This window comes from Colobus angolensis, unplaced genomic scaffold (assembly GCF_000951035.1).
Source record: "Colobus angolensis palliatus isolate OR3802 unplaced genomic scaffold, Cang.pa_1.0 Scaffold179, whole genome shotgun sequence".
Classification (NCBI taxonomy): Eukaryota; Metazoa; Chordata; class Mammalia; order Primates; family Cercopithecidae; genus Colobus; species Colobus angolensis.
The window spans coordinates 6569685-6588145 of NW_012114921.1; the positions used below are offsets into that span (position 1 = coordinate 6569685).

The 18461-nt window shown below is 37.8% G+C and overlaps 1 protein-coding gene across 4 annotated transcripts in view; it reads right to left on the reverse strand.

The window, feature by feature from the left end:
• Positions 1 to 18461, reverse strand: part of ACER3 (alkaline ceramidase 3) — a 158914-nt gene that overhangs the window by 69054 nt on the left and 71399 nt on the right. The window lies entirely within an intron of this gene.

Genomic DNA, 18461 nt, shown 5'->3' on the forward strand with positions numbered 1-18461 from the left:
AAAACTCTGTCTCAAAAAAAAAAAAAAAGTGCTAATAGAAATCATTGTTGAATTAGTTGTGGTTGGATATCTGTTACAGACTGGGAAAAATAGTAAAAATCTAAAAAGATTCTGTAGGCAGGGCACAGTGGCTCAGGCTTGTAATCCCAGCACTTTGGGAGGCTAAGGCCAGAGGATCACCTGAAGTCAGGAGTTCAAGACCAGCCCGGGCAACACAGTGAGACCTTATCTCTATTAATACATAAAATAATAATAATAAAATTAAAAAATAAAAAGATTCTGTGTTCATGTCCTAAGTTCTTCCCAAGTGCCTCCATTTTAAATAAACTATTTTCATTTTAGGGTTTTATAAAATGTTTGGTTTTTAAAGCAAAAAAGAGTAAGTAGAACTAAAATTAGGGTCTCTCATTCAATGGTCAATAATTGTCAAAGATTACATACAACAAAAATAAAACCTCAGGCCCAGCGCAGTGGTTCACACCTGTAATCCCAGCACTTTGGAGGCCGAGGCAGACAGATCATCTGAGGTCAGGAGTTCGAGATTAGCCTGGTCAACATGGTGAAACCCCATCTCTACTAAAAATACAAAAATTAGCCAGGCATGGTGATACACACCTGTAGTCCCAGCTACTTGGGAGGCTGAGGCGGGAGGATCGCTTAAACCTGAGAAATGGAGGTTGCAGTGAGCTGAGATTGTGCCACTGCACTCCAGCCTGGGTGACAGAGTGAGACTCCATCTCAAAAATAAAAAATAAATAAATAAATAAAAATTGAAAATTAAACTTCATGTATATATGTAGTCAATAATTCTGTGCTTCAATATATCAAAGGTTTAATATCCAAAATTTAAAAAATTCTATGCTTCAACTTAAAAAAATTAACTGACCAAGTATCAGCCCCTATGACATCTAATAAAGCTTTTTTCTCTGATTCAGTTTAGTTCAGAATTTACTGAGTGCATCCTATTTGCCAAATTCAGTTATAGATGCTGAGGTACAAAGATAAGATCCAGTCATTGGCCTTAATGAAACATATAGTCTAATGGAAGAGACAGGCAGATAAACAGACAGTGCCTGTACATGGAGATATGTGTTGAGTACCATGGAAGCACAGAGAAGGAACGCTTGTGAAGGAAATCCAAGAATGCAAGAATGATGGTACAGATTAAACTTAAGGACACATAGGACTTAGCCCAACAAATGTAGTAAGTAGGGGTGTCATTAAATAACTTGTATGACACCACCTGAGAAAAATTTCAAACTATATGTTATTCTTGCCTTTAAAAAAGTCACTATATAGATTGTAATTTTTATTCCTCAAAATGAAATGAGGGAAATAAGACAGTTATTGCACTCATCTCATTAGAGAAATAAGGAAGTGGGGTGGTTCGTATCTTTTTTCCCAAAAAAGTAATTAGAAGGTATAAAGGTAGGTAAATTATTCAATGTAAAGGGAAAAAAATAAAAACCTTTAAGTTATTTAAAGTCGCACAATAACAATATATTATGAAGTAAAAAAAAAAAAGTGAGATGGGATGATTATTCATCTTGGTAGAATGGCCACTTTATCATGCCTTACTCAAGGACTGTTTTTATCAAAATGTTTTCAAAGTGTTCTCTTGATACTGTTAAATTATGTAGCATTAAAGGTCTGATTTTTTTCCCTTGCTTTTGCTCACAGAGCCATTAAACGTCTGACTTTTTAGAGATCTCTACAATTTATTTCCTTTCAACAATCTGGGTAACACATAAAAAAGTATTCTGATAGCAAATCTATTCTGGTGGCTACTCAGAGGTTTCAAATTGCTTTCAGGAGAGGGTAGCACTAGGTTTATTCCTCTTTTTCTTTGTTATTTTCCATTCTTTTAAAAAAAGTACTCTTCTGCAACTGACATTTCCAGACATTTAGAGTCCAAAAACATGTAACAGAACAGCATTTTTACTTTGCTCCTTTAAAGCAAACCACCAAGTTTTGCTGAAGTTTATCAGGTTTCTTGAGATACAATTCACATAAAATTAATTCAAAGTATAGAATTGAATTGTTTTCAGTATATTCAGACTTGTGCAAACATCACCTCAAGCTAATTTTAGAACATTTTCATCACCCCTAAAAGAAAGCCTATACCCGTTAGCAATCATTTTCCATTTTCTTTCAACCCCTCCAGCCCTGGGCAATCAATCTACTTTGTCTCTACAGATTTGCCTACTGGGGACATTACATCTAAGTGGAATCATACATCATGTAGTCTTTTACGTCTGGCTTCTCTCCCTTAAGCATAATGTTTCCAAGGTTCATTTATGTCATCACATGCATCAGTGATTCATCCTTTTTAATGGATGAATAATAATATTCCATTATATGAACATACCATATTTTACTTATCCATTCATCAGGTGATGACATTGCTATGTATTGAATGTTTGTATGCCTGCCTCCCCAACTCCCCAGTTCATATGTTGAAGCTCTAACTCCTAATGTGATGGTATCTGGAGGTGAGACCTTTGGGAGTTAATTAGGTTTAGATGAGGTCATGTAGGGGTGGGGCCCCTAGGATGGGATTAGTGCCCTTATAAGAGGAAGACACTGAAGCTTGCTTCTTCCCTTTCCACAGCATAAACAGAGGGAAGGCCATGTGAGACACAGCAAGAAAGTGACAGTCTGCAAGCCAGGAAGGTGACGTTTTTTGGTTTTGGTTCCTCACCAGGAACCAAATTAAATGCCACCTTGATCTTGGACTTCCAAGCCTCCAGAACTGTGAGAAATAAATGCGTGTTGTTTAAGCCACCCAGTCTATGGTATTTTGTTATGGCAGCCCGAGCTAAAAAATACATTTAGGTTGTTTCTACATTTACGCTATTATGAATAGTGCTGCTGTGAACACTCATATACAAGTTTTTATGTGGACATTTTTTTAATTTCATTCATTCATATACACTTTGGAGTGAAATTTCTGGGTCACATGGTTTAGTATTTTGAGGAAGTGTTTTTCAGAGTGTCTGTACCATCTTATATTCCTATCAGCAATATACTAATTTTTCCACATCTTGCCAATATTTATCACTGGCTGTCTCTGTGATTACAGCCATCCTAGTGGATGTGAAGTGGTATTTCATTATGATTTTGATAAGTATTTACTTAACCAGGACCCCATTTGTTTTCAATAAATATCTACTGTGTACTTAATGCTCCAAGCATTTCCATTGGGATAAGTGAGTGTACAAGAGAAATATGGTTCCTATCTCAGAACTTTAAACAAACCATTAAAAATACAAAAAGCGGGCCAGGTATGGTGAGTCACACCTATAATCCCAGGACTTTGGGAGGCCAAGGTGGGTAGATCCCTTGAGCTCAGGAGTTCAGGACCAGCCTGGGCAACACAGAGAAACTTTGTCTCTACAAAGCATACAGAAGGTTAACTGGGCATGATGGCATAGTCCTGTAGTCACAGCTACTTGGGAGACTGAAAGGTGGGAGGATCACTTATCTGGGAGGTCAAGGCTGCACTGAGCCCTGATTGTGCCACTGCACTCCAGCCTGGGTGACAGAGTGAAATCTTGTCAAAAAACAAACAAACAAACAAAAACCAACCAACCAAACAAAAAAAACATCAAAAAGGGGAGGTATAGAGCTATGGGAATCTATGCAAAGATAATGTTATTACCTTGTCTAGGGGGTCAAAAGAGGGCTGCCTGAGGAAGTAACACTTAAGCTAGAATTTGAAGAATAAGTTAGAATTAACCAGATGAAATAATTTTTTAAAAAATGTGATCATTCTATGTAGAAGAATCATCTAGAATAAAGGCGAAGTTAGTACATTCGAAGAACTAAAAGAGCTTGGCTTAAACCATGAACAACTTGGGTATAGGGATCCAATGATGAAACTGGCATGCATGGTTTATAGAAACTAGATTAAGAAGAACTTTTAGGCTGGGCGTGGTAGCGCACACCTGTAATCCCAGCACTTTGGGAGGCTAAGGCAGGCGGATCACCCGAGGTCGGGAGTTTGAGACCAGCCTGACCAACATGGTGAAACCCCGTCTCTACTAAAAATACAAAATTAGCCAGGCGTGCTGGTGCAAGCCTGTAATCCCAGCTACTCGAGAGGCTGAGGCAGGAGAATCGCTTGAACCTGGGTGGCAGAGGTTACAGTGAGCCAAGATCGCGCCATTTGCACTCCAGCCTGGCTCTTGTGAAACACCATCTCAAAAAAAAAGAACTTTTAAAGCCATGTTAAAATCTGATTCTGATTCAGATTTGGACTTTATCCTAAGGAGAAAGTACAGTTGTTAAAAAATGACACATACACATGCACATACGAATTGACATAATCACTTTTGCATTTTAAAAATATCACTCAGGTTACAAGGTAGGAAAATGTCTAAAGACTAGCTTTCCAATTTTGATATCAAAAATATTTTAAAGCAACCCTATGTATGTATATTTGTACACTGTATACACACTGTGGTGCTAAGATACTATACATATTTTAAAACACATGAAATATAAATTTTTTTAAAATGAGGTAAATAAGTAACTATACACAAATAGAAGTTTTTGTCTTGTTTTGTTGTTTTTTGAGACAGAGTCTCACTCTGTCACCTAGGCTGGAATGCAATGGTGCAATCTTGGCTCACTGCAACCTCCACCTCCCAGGTTCAAGCAATTCTCCTGCTTCACCCTCCTGAGTAGCTGGGATTACAGGAACCCACCACCACGCCCAGCTAATTTTTTTGTATTTTTAGTAGAGACAGGGTTTTGCCATGTTGGCCAGGCTGGTCTTGAACTCCTGACCTCAAGTAATTCACCCATCTCAGCCTCCCAAAGTGCTGGGATTACAGGTGTGAGTCACCACACCCAGCCACAAATAGAAGTTAAAGAGTTTTCTTCCTGCATCCCAAAAGATTTTTCTCACTCCCTGTAGTGTGTGCATCCTATTTTAACTGCTAGCTTAAATAATGAATAAACTCCTTACAAGGCATACATGGAGCTTCATAATCTGGCTCTGCTGATTTCTTCCACTGTAGCTTGTAGTTCAGTCATGGCTGATTGCCTTTGGTCTCTGATCTCACACCATTAACTCTAGTCTGCTTTGCCTTTGCTCATCCTGTGCTCATTCTGTCACTTCTGCCTGGAATACTTACTCTTTCCACTGTTCAGTCCCACTTGTCCCCAGCCTGTCTCTCTGTTTATTGAAATATTACGCAACTTCGTGGCTGGGTGCGGTGGCTCACACCTGTAATCCCAGTACTTTGGGAGGCCAAGGCGGGCAGATCATTTGAGGTCAGGAGTTTGAGACCAGCCTAGCAAACATAGTGACCCTGTCACTACTAAAAATACAAAAATTAGCCGGGCGTGGTGACAGGCACCTGTAATTGCAGCTACTTGGGAGGCTGAGGCAGGAGAATCACTTAACCTGGGAGGCGGAGGTTGCAATGAGTTGAGATAGATTGCACCACTGCACTCCAGCTTGGGTGACAGAATGAGACTCTGTCTTAAAAAAAAAAAAAAAGAAATCTTAGGCAACTTCTACAGCCATTTTATTGTTTGCTTTTTGTTTCTTTCAACTTTTTCTTTTGAAGTAATTTCAAACTTACAGGAATGTTGAAAGAACAGTATAGCGGCCGGGCACAGTGGCTCACACCTGTAATCCCAGTACTTTGAGAGGCCAAGGCGGGCAGATCACGAGGTCAGGAGTTCGAGACCAGCCTGGCCAACTTAGTGAAACCCCATCTCTATTAAAAATACAAAAATTAGCCAGGCATCTGGGCGTGGGGGCAGGCGCCTGTAGTACCAGCTACTCAGGAGGCTGAGGCAGGAGAATCCCTTGAAGTTGGGAGGCAGAGGTTGCAGTGAGCCGAGATTGTGCCACTGCACTCCAGCCTAGGCGACAGAGCCAGATTCTGTCTCAAAAAAAAAAAAAAAAAAAAAAAGAATAGTATAGTGAATTCTTGTATATGTTCTACATATTGGTTCAGATTCACCAATTTTTATCATCTGGCTAATTTTCATATATATATGTGTGTGTGTGTGTGTGTATATATATATATAATATTTTTCTGAACATTTATGAGTAAATTGATATATCATGTCCTTTTACCCCTTAATACTTCAGTGTGTATCCTAGATTCATTTTAAGTGTCATCTCCTAAGTCAAATCTTCCTCTGCTTCCTCTCCAGTTAAGTCTACTATACAAAGCATCCAAGAAATAATGTTTGACAAGGCCAGTAATTATCAGCTTTTGGATCATACTGTTTTGCCCATACAGCTTTTAAAATGCCAGGCCAGTCCAGAAGCTTCTCATTCAGTGGGTGCCCTGGTACATGTATTTTAAAGGGCTGTCAATGACTGTTGCCCATAAAGACCCAAAGATCACTGTTGGATTCTAAGGTTCATAAAAGGCACAGTCTAGGTCTCCACGGTTCACTATCACTAGAAACTAGCCCAGTGCCAGGCATATAGAGAACACTTATTAGGTATTCACTGAATGGCTGATTTTTTTTTTTTCTTCTCCTTTGATAATCCACTATCTCACAAGAAATAGGGCAGAAGGAGAGAAGGAAGGGGGAGAAATAAAAGAAGGTACCTGAAATTAGCTCTCTGAAGTGAACCAGATGGGGGAAACCCAGTCATGTCTCCACATTTAACAAGAAATCAAGGGAGAATTCAGAAAGCAATTTTGGTCACTTTCTCTCTAGTCAATGATGAACTGAAATGTTCTCCAGACACATTAAAACACTGGAAAGAAAAGAAGACCAAGAGGATCAAAACGGCTATTGTGAGCCTCTTAAAATGTTTCATCATTGTGATTATATCCACTTTAAGGGAATACTATGATATGTTTTAATGGTGGAGGGGAGAGTAAAAAAACGCTTCTAGCTATAAAAATCAGCAAGACACAAAAGTAAAGGAGCAATAAAAATATTCCACCAAAGTTAGCAATTGCTGCATAATTTATTTCCATTAAGATTTTTATTTATGAATCTTGTGTAAAAAATAAGTTATAACTTAAGGCTGTACATAAATTGTTTTTGATAAGACACAGGTACTTTAGAACCTCTGATTTTAGTATATAAATTTTAAAAAGTCAGGGCTGATCCAAAACTTAGGAGAGGATCATTTCATGGTAAGGATATGAATCAAGACAAAATTAGAGGAACCAAGTTATAAAATAATTCAAAAGGCAGAAGTGCAAATGTAAGGCACATATTTAGAATCAAACATATTTTCATTTGATGGAAAGAAAAATGAGGGCAAGTATAATTTTTAGATCTTAGTAAATTCAGGAAAAGACAGAAAAGATCGTCCATATTATCTTTCTCTCAACAAAACATACTTTCTGTGGTTATAACAAGGCTATCAAGAGAAAAATCTCCAAATTGGCTTTGGAATTTTTCTTCCTTTGTAAATTCTGGGCCTGGCACAATGGTTCATGCCTGTAATCCTACAACTTTGGGAGGCCAAGGCAGGAGGATTGCTTGAGCCTAGGACTTCCAGACCAGCTCAGCCTGGGAAACATAGTGACACAATGTCTCTACAAAAATTGTAAAAAATTAGTTGGTATGGTGGTGCACGCCTATGGTCCCGGCTACAAGGGAGGCTGAGGTGGCAGGATCACTTGAACCTAGGCGATTGAGACTGCAGTGAGTCATGATTGTGCCACTGCTCTCCAGCCAGGGTGACAGAGTGATGTCCTGCCTCAAATCTATATCTATATTTATATACAGATATACATACACACATATTCATATATATATATATATATATGATCATGTCACTCTTCTGTTTAAAACCCTCCATTGGCTTTCCATTGCTCTTAGAATAAACTTTAGACTCTACTCTGGCTTATGGTAAGGCCCTGTGTGATCTGGCTCCCGCCCAAATCTCTCCAACCTCATATTCTACCACATTCCCTCTTGACTTCTAAGGTATATTAGGAGAAAGTTAGGAAGTACACAGATAATTACAATATGGTGCACTAAATGCTATAATAAAGATATGCACTGTATTCTGTGGGAGAGCAGAAAAGTTATCTGATCCTAGCAGCAGACTAAGGAAGATTTAAAAGGTGGCTTTCTAGAGAAAGCAGAGTCCTAAGTGATAGCTATGCGGAGTTCACCAGACAAAGAAGGTTAAAGGCAGAGATGTGAAAATACATATCGTACTGAAAACAGCAAGTAGTTTGATATAGCTAAACTGTTGGGTATACGTGGGAGAGTTACAGAAGATGAACCTAGCAAGGCAGACAAAGTCCAGATTAGAACCCATGTGCTAAGGAATACAGATTTTCAAATAGGTTATCTCACTTAAACAGAAAATGGTTGACTAGAAAGAGGTAGCCAGGGTTGGAGAACAGGTGAAGTTTAGCACCATAGAACAGTTTTCATTATTGACACACTACAACTTATCAGAAAGTACATATTTTCTGAAAAATTATTCAAATCACCACAAATAGGAAAATAAAGAGTGGAGAAGTTATTTAAGTCAAAGGAACAAATGTCAAATGTGTGAAAACAAAATTGCATTTATTGGTCCTTAATTTATAAAAATTAGAAATTCTGAAGATAATTTTAAAAAGGAATCTAAGCATTTTTCTTTCTTCTTGCATGCACACTGAGTTAGTCACATGAAGAATAAAATATTTTGTTAATATCAAGGTGACTCTTTTAGCCAACATTTCATCATGATGAAGAGCTGCATTTGACTTGCTTGTGACATCAAAGTTAATATAAAATTCATATCTGTAGAAATTATCCAGCACATTCCACAAAATAAGTAATAGGGATAAGTTTCCCCATATGGTCATGTCCAAAGTGAAGACAGATACAATCAAAATAGAACTGAAATTGGAACAAGGAGGTCAGGGTACCATCTGCATCTTCTAATCAGATGTTCATATTCACAACATTTTACTATAGTTTTAAGAGTTTCTCAAGTATATAATAGAATTTCACTTAGTTGGAACCTCTGGATTCAGATATCTTGGCAAACTATCAGCCAAAGTTTTTCAAGGTTACAATAAAACACAAATATGCTCTGATATACATTTATTTTGACTCATCTGATCACAGTAGAAATAGTGTACAAGGATTTTGGGATCAGACCTAGACTAGAATCCCAGATTTATCACTTATCACTTACCAACTTTAGAAAGCTGTTTAAATCTCTGAGACTCAGTTGCCTTAGCTATGAAATAAGGATACTTGTCATGAAAGGTTGCTATGAGGATTATCTACCATGTGTCTGGCATACAATAGGTATCGATGAATTTTATTTGCTAGTCTAACTCAAGCTATGAAAAAGTCATGTACAAAGATGACATAATTAGATTTCGGAAGCAAGTTAGCTTATTTGCCATGACAGAAATGTAAAAGCCCAAGAGTTACAAGCTCCTTTTAAATCACATCATGGTTTACCATAATGCATAAGAAGGGACCTAGAATACATGATACAAGGAGAAGGTCATGTTTCTATAAAGTGTCAAGGCATCAGCAACCTGGTATATGACATAAAATCTACATATTCAGAGGTTTTAGTGTTATTACTACTGTCAAAACAATGCCAGCTATGATTTCCAGGGCATGCATGGCTGTAGCTTTCCAAGTGAAGATAGCATTCACAATAGAAACAAAATGCACTATCATATTAGGGGGCAGTAGAGTGCAGTAATTGAAAGCATGAACCTTGGAAAGTTGTCCTAAGAAGTTTGAACTTTATCTTTATACTGATAAGAAGCCATTTAGGCTATTTAAAAAGAGCTTTTTAAATTGTTTCCCATCTACCCTCAAGGGAACTGATCATTCTCTAATTTATCTTTTAACTAGTATGTAACCTTATTATTGTAACCTACACACCTACACACACACACACACAGAGACAGAGAGAGAGAGAGAGCGCCAGAATGGAGCTACAGCAATAACAGACATGGTAATAGTAAAAATGAGACTAGATGTTATAATCTTTTACATCTTTTTTCTTAGAAAATAATTTGTTATTTAATTATTGTCTTATTCTAGCTCCAGCCTAAAACCCTATGAAACGTAAGCCACAACTGAGGCCCATAGGAACCACATGAAGAGCCATTGCAGCTGCCTGCTTTCTGCCTTAGGCAATTCTACCAAGCTAGGTACGGGCTATCTCATTTCATTTCCTGTTCACTGACTACATGGGCTACTTAGCTATCTGTGGTTTCTGCATCTCTGATTGGTCCTGTTCCTGGGTTTGGGCTACTAGGTTAAACGTGTTTATTCAAAATGTAGTTTTGAATCTGTCTACATTTATCTATCTATCTCTGTCACTCCTTGGCCAGGTGGTGGCTGAAAATCATACTTCCATATGCACAAGTACTGGAACTATTAATCAAACATTAAAATATTATTTCTGTTGGATGATGGGATTATGAATATTTTTCATTGCTTTCCCCAAGTTTTTCTTCAGTGTTACTATTTATCAGACTAAAAAACAGGTCACTAATATTTTTGGCAAATTGGACTAAAAAAGAGAGGGGGGAATAAATGAGCTACTAAGCAAGCTGTAAAATGATTTCCAAAAATCCTTTCCATGGCACACTGATTTGATGCCTATTGCTACAATTTAAAAGTCTATTAGACCAGAATATAGTATGCTAAAGCATCCACTCAATTTCTCCTTGATAAGAGGTAAAATGTTAAGATCACTTAAGATGACTTTTATTTACTCTGGCAGTGACAGACTATAGATATGATCACACTAAATTTAATTAAGCTTCCTCCATGCAAAGAATTTCCAATGGTCCTTTTCTGATGAAAATCACTTTGGGTCCTGGTGCTTCCCCATGAGGCCCTGTGTAGTGTAGTGTACGCTCTCCTCTTGGGAACTGTCATAAATTTCTCTGGCTCAGGGAAGGTGTGTTGTTCATCTTTTCATTGCCAGTACCTAAGAATATCAGGCACTTTGAAGGAAAAGAGGGAGAGATGGCTGACAAGACACAGGTAGTGTGTGTCTCCTCCACAGAGAGGAACCAGAATAATAAGCAGATATCTTTCAAACAGACTGTCTAGGAGAGAACACTAGGATTCACTATAGAAGTGACAAGATGCACCAAAAGTGAATAAAGAGAGGGTTTAAGGCAACTTGGCTAGCCAGGGACTGACTGAAAGCCTGGAGAGGGTCCTGGATGTAGAAAAACAAGAAGAGAGAAACCCCCAGAGTTACACACTCCAAAATGGGCTTTTACAATTTTGGCTAGGGAAAACCCCTCAATCCCTGTGGGCTGACACAGGAAGCTACCTGGAGATTGCCCAGAGATATTGCTCCAAAAGGGAATCAACACAAAATCCCACAGGCATCCAAGCCGAGACCAGCGTTGGCTAAATGCCATAGTGACAGCCTAGATACCAGGAATCTACAGATGAAGCTGCTGTTGCTACGCTGCTCCAAGGAGGGGAGGGGAGACTGGGTGCTCCCATGTACCCCTGGGGAGTCCTTACTGCCCTGCTTGGGGCTACCGTTGCAACTGAGACGCGGGTGGACCACACTCTCCAGAGCCTCTAGCTCACGCTGCTTACCTGGGAGGGGCCCTGCCCTACCTAGTCCTGACCTTAGGCATCATATTGAGAGTTCAATGCTGGGCTGTGCTCCACCCTCAGGCTGAGTTTGGGCTGATGTGGCTGCAGCCACCACCTGGTCAAGGAGTGACAAAGAAGCTAAGCTCTCCCACTAATACTTAGGACAATACCCACCACCCTGTTACAGACTGCTGTGAAACTGAGACTCAAGCAGATCATACTCCCTGCAGCTTCTTGCCCATGCTGCCTTCTTAGGTGCACCCTTCCCTCTCCGGGTCGCAGGTCCAAGGCATCATTTAGAAAGTTTAATGCTGGGCTATGCCTTGCCCTTGGGCTCAGTTCAAGCTGATAAGGCTGCATCTGCTGCCTGGCCGAGGAGGGACAGGGAAATCAGGCTTTCTTACATATACCAAGAATAATACCCACTGCTCTGCTACAGACTGCTGTGCGACTAAAACTTAAGCAGACCACACTCCTCACACTTGCCCATGCTACACACCTGAGAGGGGCCTTGCCCTCTCTGGTCACAGGCCCCAGCTAGCACCATTTTGAGAATTTAATGCAAGGCTGTGCCCTCAGACTGAGGTTACCCGGCTGCAACTACCAACCAGCCGAGGGAGGCACAGGGAAACCAGACTCTCCTGCTTATAACTAAGACAATACCTATCACCCTGTTTCAGGCAGCTGTGGGACTGAGGACTAGCCTGCCCAACCCATCACAGCTACTAGCAACACCAACGAAGACCACTTGGCTTCCAGTGGATTGCTCCACTACCACTATTGCCATTACCTGTATCATACCAGCTGCCCAGGAGTCTGAGAACCTGCCCACATACCTGGCCTACTGTGCTTCCACTACTAGCTTCTAAGCAAGTGAAGTACAGGCCCAAGAATTGGCTCTCCAGGACCCACTAACACTAGTGCCAGCGTATGCTGTTTTGGAGACTTAAAACAGACACACAGCCTACTTCTGCCACCAGTGGGGTGTGAATACTGGCTCAGCAGGTGTCCAAGCCCCCAGCAAAACTTCACCACAGCCTCAGCTAACTATACCCTAAGCCATAGAGGAAATAACAGATACCACTGAACCTGTGTACTACCAAAGAAGTCATACAAAGACCACACTACTGCAGGCACCCAAAATCAAAGCCAAAGCATCCTATTCAACCAACAACATATATCTATCTTCAGGAAAAAATTCTGCCCTACAAAAGCAATTTCAAAAAATTGAAACAAGTGAATACTAAACCAGATGTTTAGATATCAATGGAAGGACATGGGAAACATGAACAAGCAGGAAACTATGACACCATCAGAGGACCACAACTGTTGTCCTGCACCAGTCCCAACCAAAAATAATTCCTTGAAATGCCAGATAAAAAATTCAAAATGCTGATTTTGAAGAAGCTCCATGAGATACAAGAGAAATCTGAGAACCAATATAAATAAATCAGAAAATCAATTCAGGATATAAATGAGAAATGTATCAAGGAGATAAATATCTTAAACAAAAACCAAACAGAAATTCTGGAAATGAAAAATTCATTGAAAAAAATACAAAATACATTTAAAATCTTCAATAATAGACTAGACTAAGAAGAAAGAATCTCAGAACTTGAAGACAGGTCTTTTGAAATAATCCAATCAGACAAAAATAGGGAAAATAATAATAAAAAAGAATGAACAAAGCCTTCAAGACTTCTGGGACTACACGAAGTGACTGAACTTACAAATTATCAGTATTCCAATGGGGAAGAGAGATCAAAAGTTCAGAAAACATATTTAAGGAAATAGTCAATAAAACCTTTCCAAGTCAAGCAAGAGAGTTAGACATCCAGATTCAGGAGGCATAGCAAAGAGGACATCACTATGGCATATTATATTCAGAATGTCAAAAGTAAAAGTAAAAGAAAGAATTTTAAAATTAGTAAGAGAAAAGCATCTAGTCACCTATAAAGGAAACCCCATCAAACTGACAGCAGACTTTCTAAAAGAAACCTTATAGGCCAGAAGAGAATGGAATGGGATTATCAAAGTGCTGAAAGAAAAAAAGAATCAGCCCAAAATTTTACATCCTGCCAGAATAAGTTTTACAAATGGAGGCAAAATAAAGTCTTTCCCAGAGAAGCAAATACTGAGAGAATTTGTTACCACTAGACTGGTCCTTCAGGAGATGCTCAAAGGAGTCTTAAAAACATGGAAATGAAAGGTCAACAATCACCATCATGAAAATACATGAAAATATAAAACTCGTAAGTCTTATAAAACAACTGCACAACGGAGGAAAAGAACCAAATGGGAACAGAATAGAATTTCATTAAACCACAAAGACAAAAAGACAACTAGAAAACAATTAACAATGGACAGGAACAAAGCCTCACATATCAATATTAACCTTGAATGTAAATGGATTAAATGATCCACTTAAAATATACAGATTGACAGAATGGATTTTAGAAAGCATGATCCAGCGATATCTACATACAAGAAACTCACCTTACCTGTAAAGATACATATAGACTGAAAGTAAAGGGGTGGAAAAAGACATTCTATGAAAACAGAAATCAAAAGTGAGCAGGAATAACTATACTTATATCAGATAAAATAGACTTTAAACAAAAACCGAACAGAAATTCTGGAAATGAAAAATTCATTGAAAAAAAAAAAAAAGAAAAAAAAAAAAAACAAAAAAAAAAAAAAACAAAAAAAAAAAAAAGACAAAGGTCATTATATAATGATAAAGGTATCATCAATTCTGCAAGAGAATATGACAGTCTTAAATATATATGCACCCAATATTAGAGAACTCAAATTCTCAAAACAAGCATTATTAGACCTAAAGAAAGAAGTATACAGCAATATGATAATAGTGGGGGGTCTTCAACACATCACTCACAGCACTAGATAGATCATCAAGATAAAATAACAAAGAAACATTGGACTTTGGATCAAATGAACTTAATAGATATTTACAGAACATTCTACCCAACAACTACAGAATATATATTTTTTTCATCAGCACATGGAACACTATATAAGATATACCATGTTGGTCCACAAATCTTAAAATTTTTTAAAAAATCAAAATTGTATTAAGTATCTTCTAGGATCACAGTGGAATAAAGCTAGAAATCACTACCAAAGGAACTGTGGAAACTATACAAACACACAGAAATTAAACAACATGCTTCTGAATGATCGCTAGGTCAATGAAGGAAGTAAGATACAAATTTTAAAATCTTTTGAAATAAATGAAAATGGAAACAACATACCCAAACTGGTGGTATACAGCAAAAGCAGTGCTAAGAGGGAAGTTGACAGCATTAAATGCCTACATCAAAAAAGTAGAAAGATCATAAATTAACAATTCATGTCACACCTCAAGGAACTAGAAAAACAAGAAGAAACCAAACCCAAAGTTAGCAGAAGAAAAGAAATAACAAAGATAAGAGCAGAAATAAATGAAACAAACAAACAAAAAAAGCAAAGGATCAACAAAATGAAAAGTTGGTTCTTTGAAAAGATAAACAAAATTGATAAACCACTAGCTAGACTAACCAAGAAGAGAGAAGATCCAAATAAAAACAATCAGAAATGAAAAGGGAGACATTACAATTGATACCACAAAAATACAAAAAATCATCAGAGACTATTATAAACAACTATACACTCTGCTTAGGGGAAACAGATAAATTCTGGGAAACATACAACCTCCTCAAATCGAACCAGGAAGAAATGAAACTCCTGAATAGATCAATAATGACTAGTGATATTGAATCAGTGATTAAAAAAAAAAAAATCTCCCAACAAAACAAAGTCTAGGACTAGATGGATTCACTGCCGGGTTCTACCAAACATACAAAGAAGAACTAATACCAATCCTCCTGAAACTACCCCAAAAAATCAAGGAGGACACAATTCTTCCTAATTCTACAAAGCCAGAATCACCATGATACCAAAACCAGACAACCACACAAAAACAAAAAAGAAAACTACAGACCAATATCTCTGATGAACATAGACACAAAAAAACTCAACAAAATACTAACAAATCAAATCCAACAGCACATCAAAAACATATAATACACCATGATCAAATGGCATGCATCCCAGAGAGGCAAAGATAGTTAAACATATGCAAATACAAAAATCAAAATATGCAAATCAATAAATGCAAATAATCACACAAGAATGAAGAACAAAAACCATATGATCATCTCAATAGATGCAAAAAATGTATCCATTAAAACTCAACACCCTTTCATAACAAAAGTCCTCAACAAGGCATAGAAGGAACATATATCAACATAATAAAGGCCATATACAACAAATCCATAGCCAATATCATACTTAATGGGGAAAAGTTGAAAGCAGTCCCTCTAAGAACTGGAACAAGACAAGGATGCCCACTTTCACCACTCTTATTCAATATAGTATGGAAGTTCTAGCTGGAGCAATCAGGCAAAAGAAAAAACAAAAGACATCCAAATTGGAAAAGAAGAAGTCAAATTAGCCCTGTTTGCTGACTATATGATCTTATATCCAGACAATCCTAAAGACTCCACCAAAAAAACTCTTAGATTTGATCAATGAATTCAGTAAAGTTTCAGGATACAAAATCAACGTACATAAATCAATAGTATTACTATAAACCAACAATGATCTATTGGAGGGCCAAATCAGGAAGGCAATCCCATTTACAATAGTTAAATAATAATAATAATAATAATGATAATAATAAAATATCTAGAAATATATTTAACTAAGGAGATAAAAGAGCTCTACAAGGAAAATTACAAAACACTAATGAAAGAAATTGGAAACAAATGGAAAAACATCCCATGCTCATGGATTGGAAGAATTAATATCATTAAAATGATCATACTGCCCAAATCAATCCACAGGTTCAATGAAATCCCTATCAAAATATCGTCATTTCCTATTCTAAAGTTCATATGAAACCAAAAAAGAGCCAGAATAGCCAAAGCAATGCTAAGTGAAAGAGAAAAGAACAAGGCTGAGGCATCATATTGCCTCAAGTGAAAAGAACAGGCTGGAGGCATCATACTGCCTGACTTCAAATTATACTGCAAGACTCTGTCTCAAAACATAATAATAAATAAAAATAAAAAATTAAAATTATCTAATTAATTTGTCTCCCATGCTAGACTATAAACTCCAATGAACATTGGTTTTGAGAATTATAACTAGCACATAATAGATACTCAGTAAATATTTTTCAAATAATTTTTTTTTTTTTTTTTGAGACGGAGTCTCGCTCTGTCGCCCAGGCTGGAGTGCAGTGGCGTGATCTTGGCTCACTGCAAGCTCTGCCACCTGGGTTCACGCCATTCTCCTGTCTCAGCCTCCCGAGTAGCTGGGACTACAAGCGCCCACCACCACACCCGGTTAATTTTTTGTATTTTTAATAGAGACTGGGTTTCACTGTGTTAGCCAGGATGGTCTCGATATCCTGACCTCGTGATCTGCCCACCTCGGCCTCCCAAAGTCCTGGGATTACAGGCGTGAGCCACTGTGCCCAGCTCAAATAAATTTTAAAATGACTGAATTCTTAGTGGATCTATGCTCTAAACCAGAAATCTCATAAATTATTGTCTGTTCCTGAAATATTTCTCCACAAAGCCAAAATTCCCACTTCTTTCTACAAAATCTCTGTCAACACCAACAACTAAGTGCATATCAGTTAAGGAGTTGTTATGGGTTTTTGTCAAAAAACAAAAAACTGAAAATCTTGTTATGGTATTCGGCAAATATTCTTTATTTGAAATAAAATCTCTGTTTCCAGGTAAAGTTGTGTTTCTCTTCTCCCCTTCTCTTCCCTGCTTTCTGTGTGTGTGTGTGTGTGTGTGTGTGTGTGTGTGTGTACACACACATATTTGGTGGGGAGACTTAATTCAGTGTAAAATTCAAACAAGAATATAAGAAAAGAAGTTTCAGCAAAGTTTGCCTAATGTTTAGAGGTGTTTAAAATAAAGGATTCATTTTTTTCATTCACTCATCCATCGAATATTCTCATGTGTTTAGTTTGCACCAGGTATTGCTGAATGCAGAAAATCCAGAAAAATAAAACTCAACCCTACTTTTTGGAAGCTTCGTCTTATAGAAGGGACAGATACTTAAAAACATTATAACAGTACCACATACAGTGATATAAGTGCAATTCAAAAAGTAAGAATAAGGTATAGAAGTAGCACAGAGGAAGAAGTCATTTACCACCAGAGTTGATGGATAGGAAGAGAAAGATTAAGTCAGAAAAATAAGTCAGAAAAATACTCCTATAATCGCTACCCACTTCTGTTCCTAGCTTTACTTATTCCAAAACTCTCATTCATTGTTAAGTTGCTTGGCATACTATAGACTATACATAGTATTGTCTATATATACTTATAGTTGATTATAGTATACCAATAAATCTTTTAAAATGTTCAACAATTCTTTTAAAACAATTAAATATTTTATTTTAAAAATATTTAACCCATTTCCCATTTAGAAAAAAAAGTTACAAAAGTATTACAATGAACTCCCAAACACCCTTAAATTAGGTTTACTCATTATTACATCTTGCATTTTATCTTTCTCTCTCAATATATTTAAAAAGTTGGGCTGGGCGCGGTGGCTCAAGTCTGTAATCCCAGCACTTTGTGAGGCCGAGACGGGTGGATCACAAGGTCAGGAGATCGAGACCGTCCTGGCTAACACGGTGAAACCCCGTCTCTACTAAAAAAACATACAAAAAACCAGCTGGCGAGGTGGCGGGCGCCTGTAGTCCCAGCTACTCAGGAGGCTGAGGCAGGAGAATGGCGTAAACCTGGGAGGCGAAGCTTGCAGTGAGCTGAGATCCGGCCACTACACTCCAGCCTGGGCGACAGAGCGAGACTCCGTCTCAAAAAAAAAAA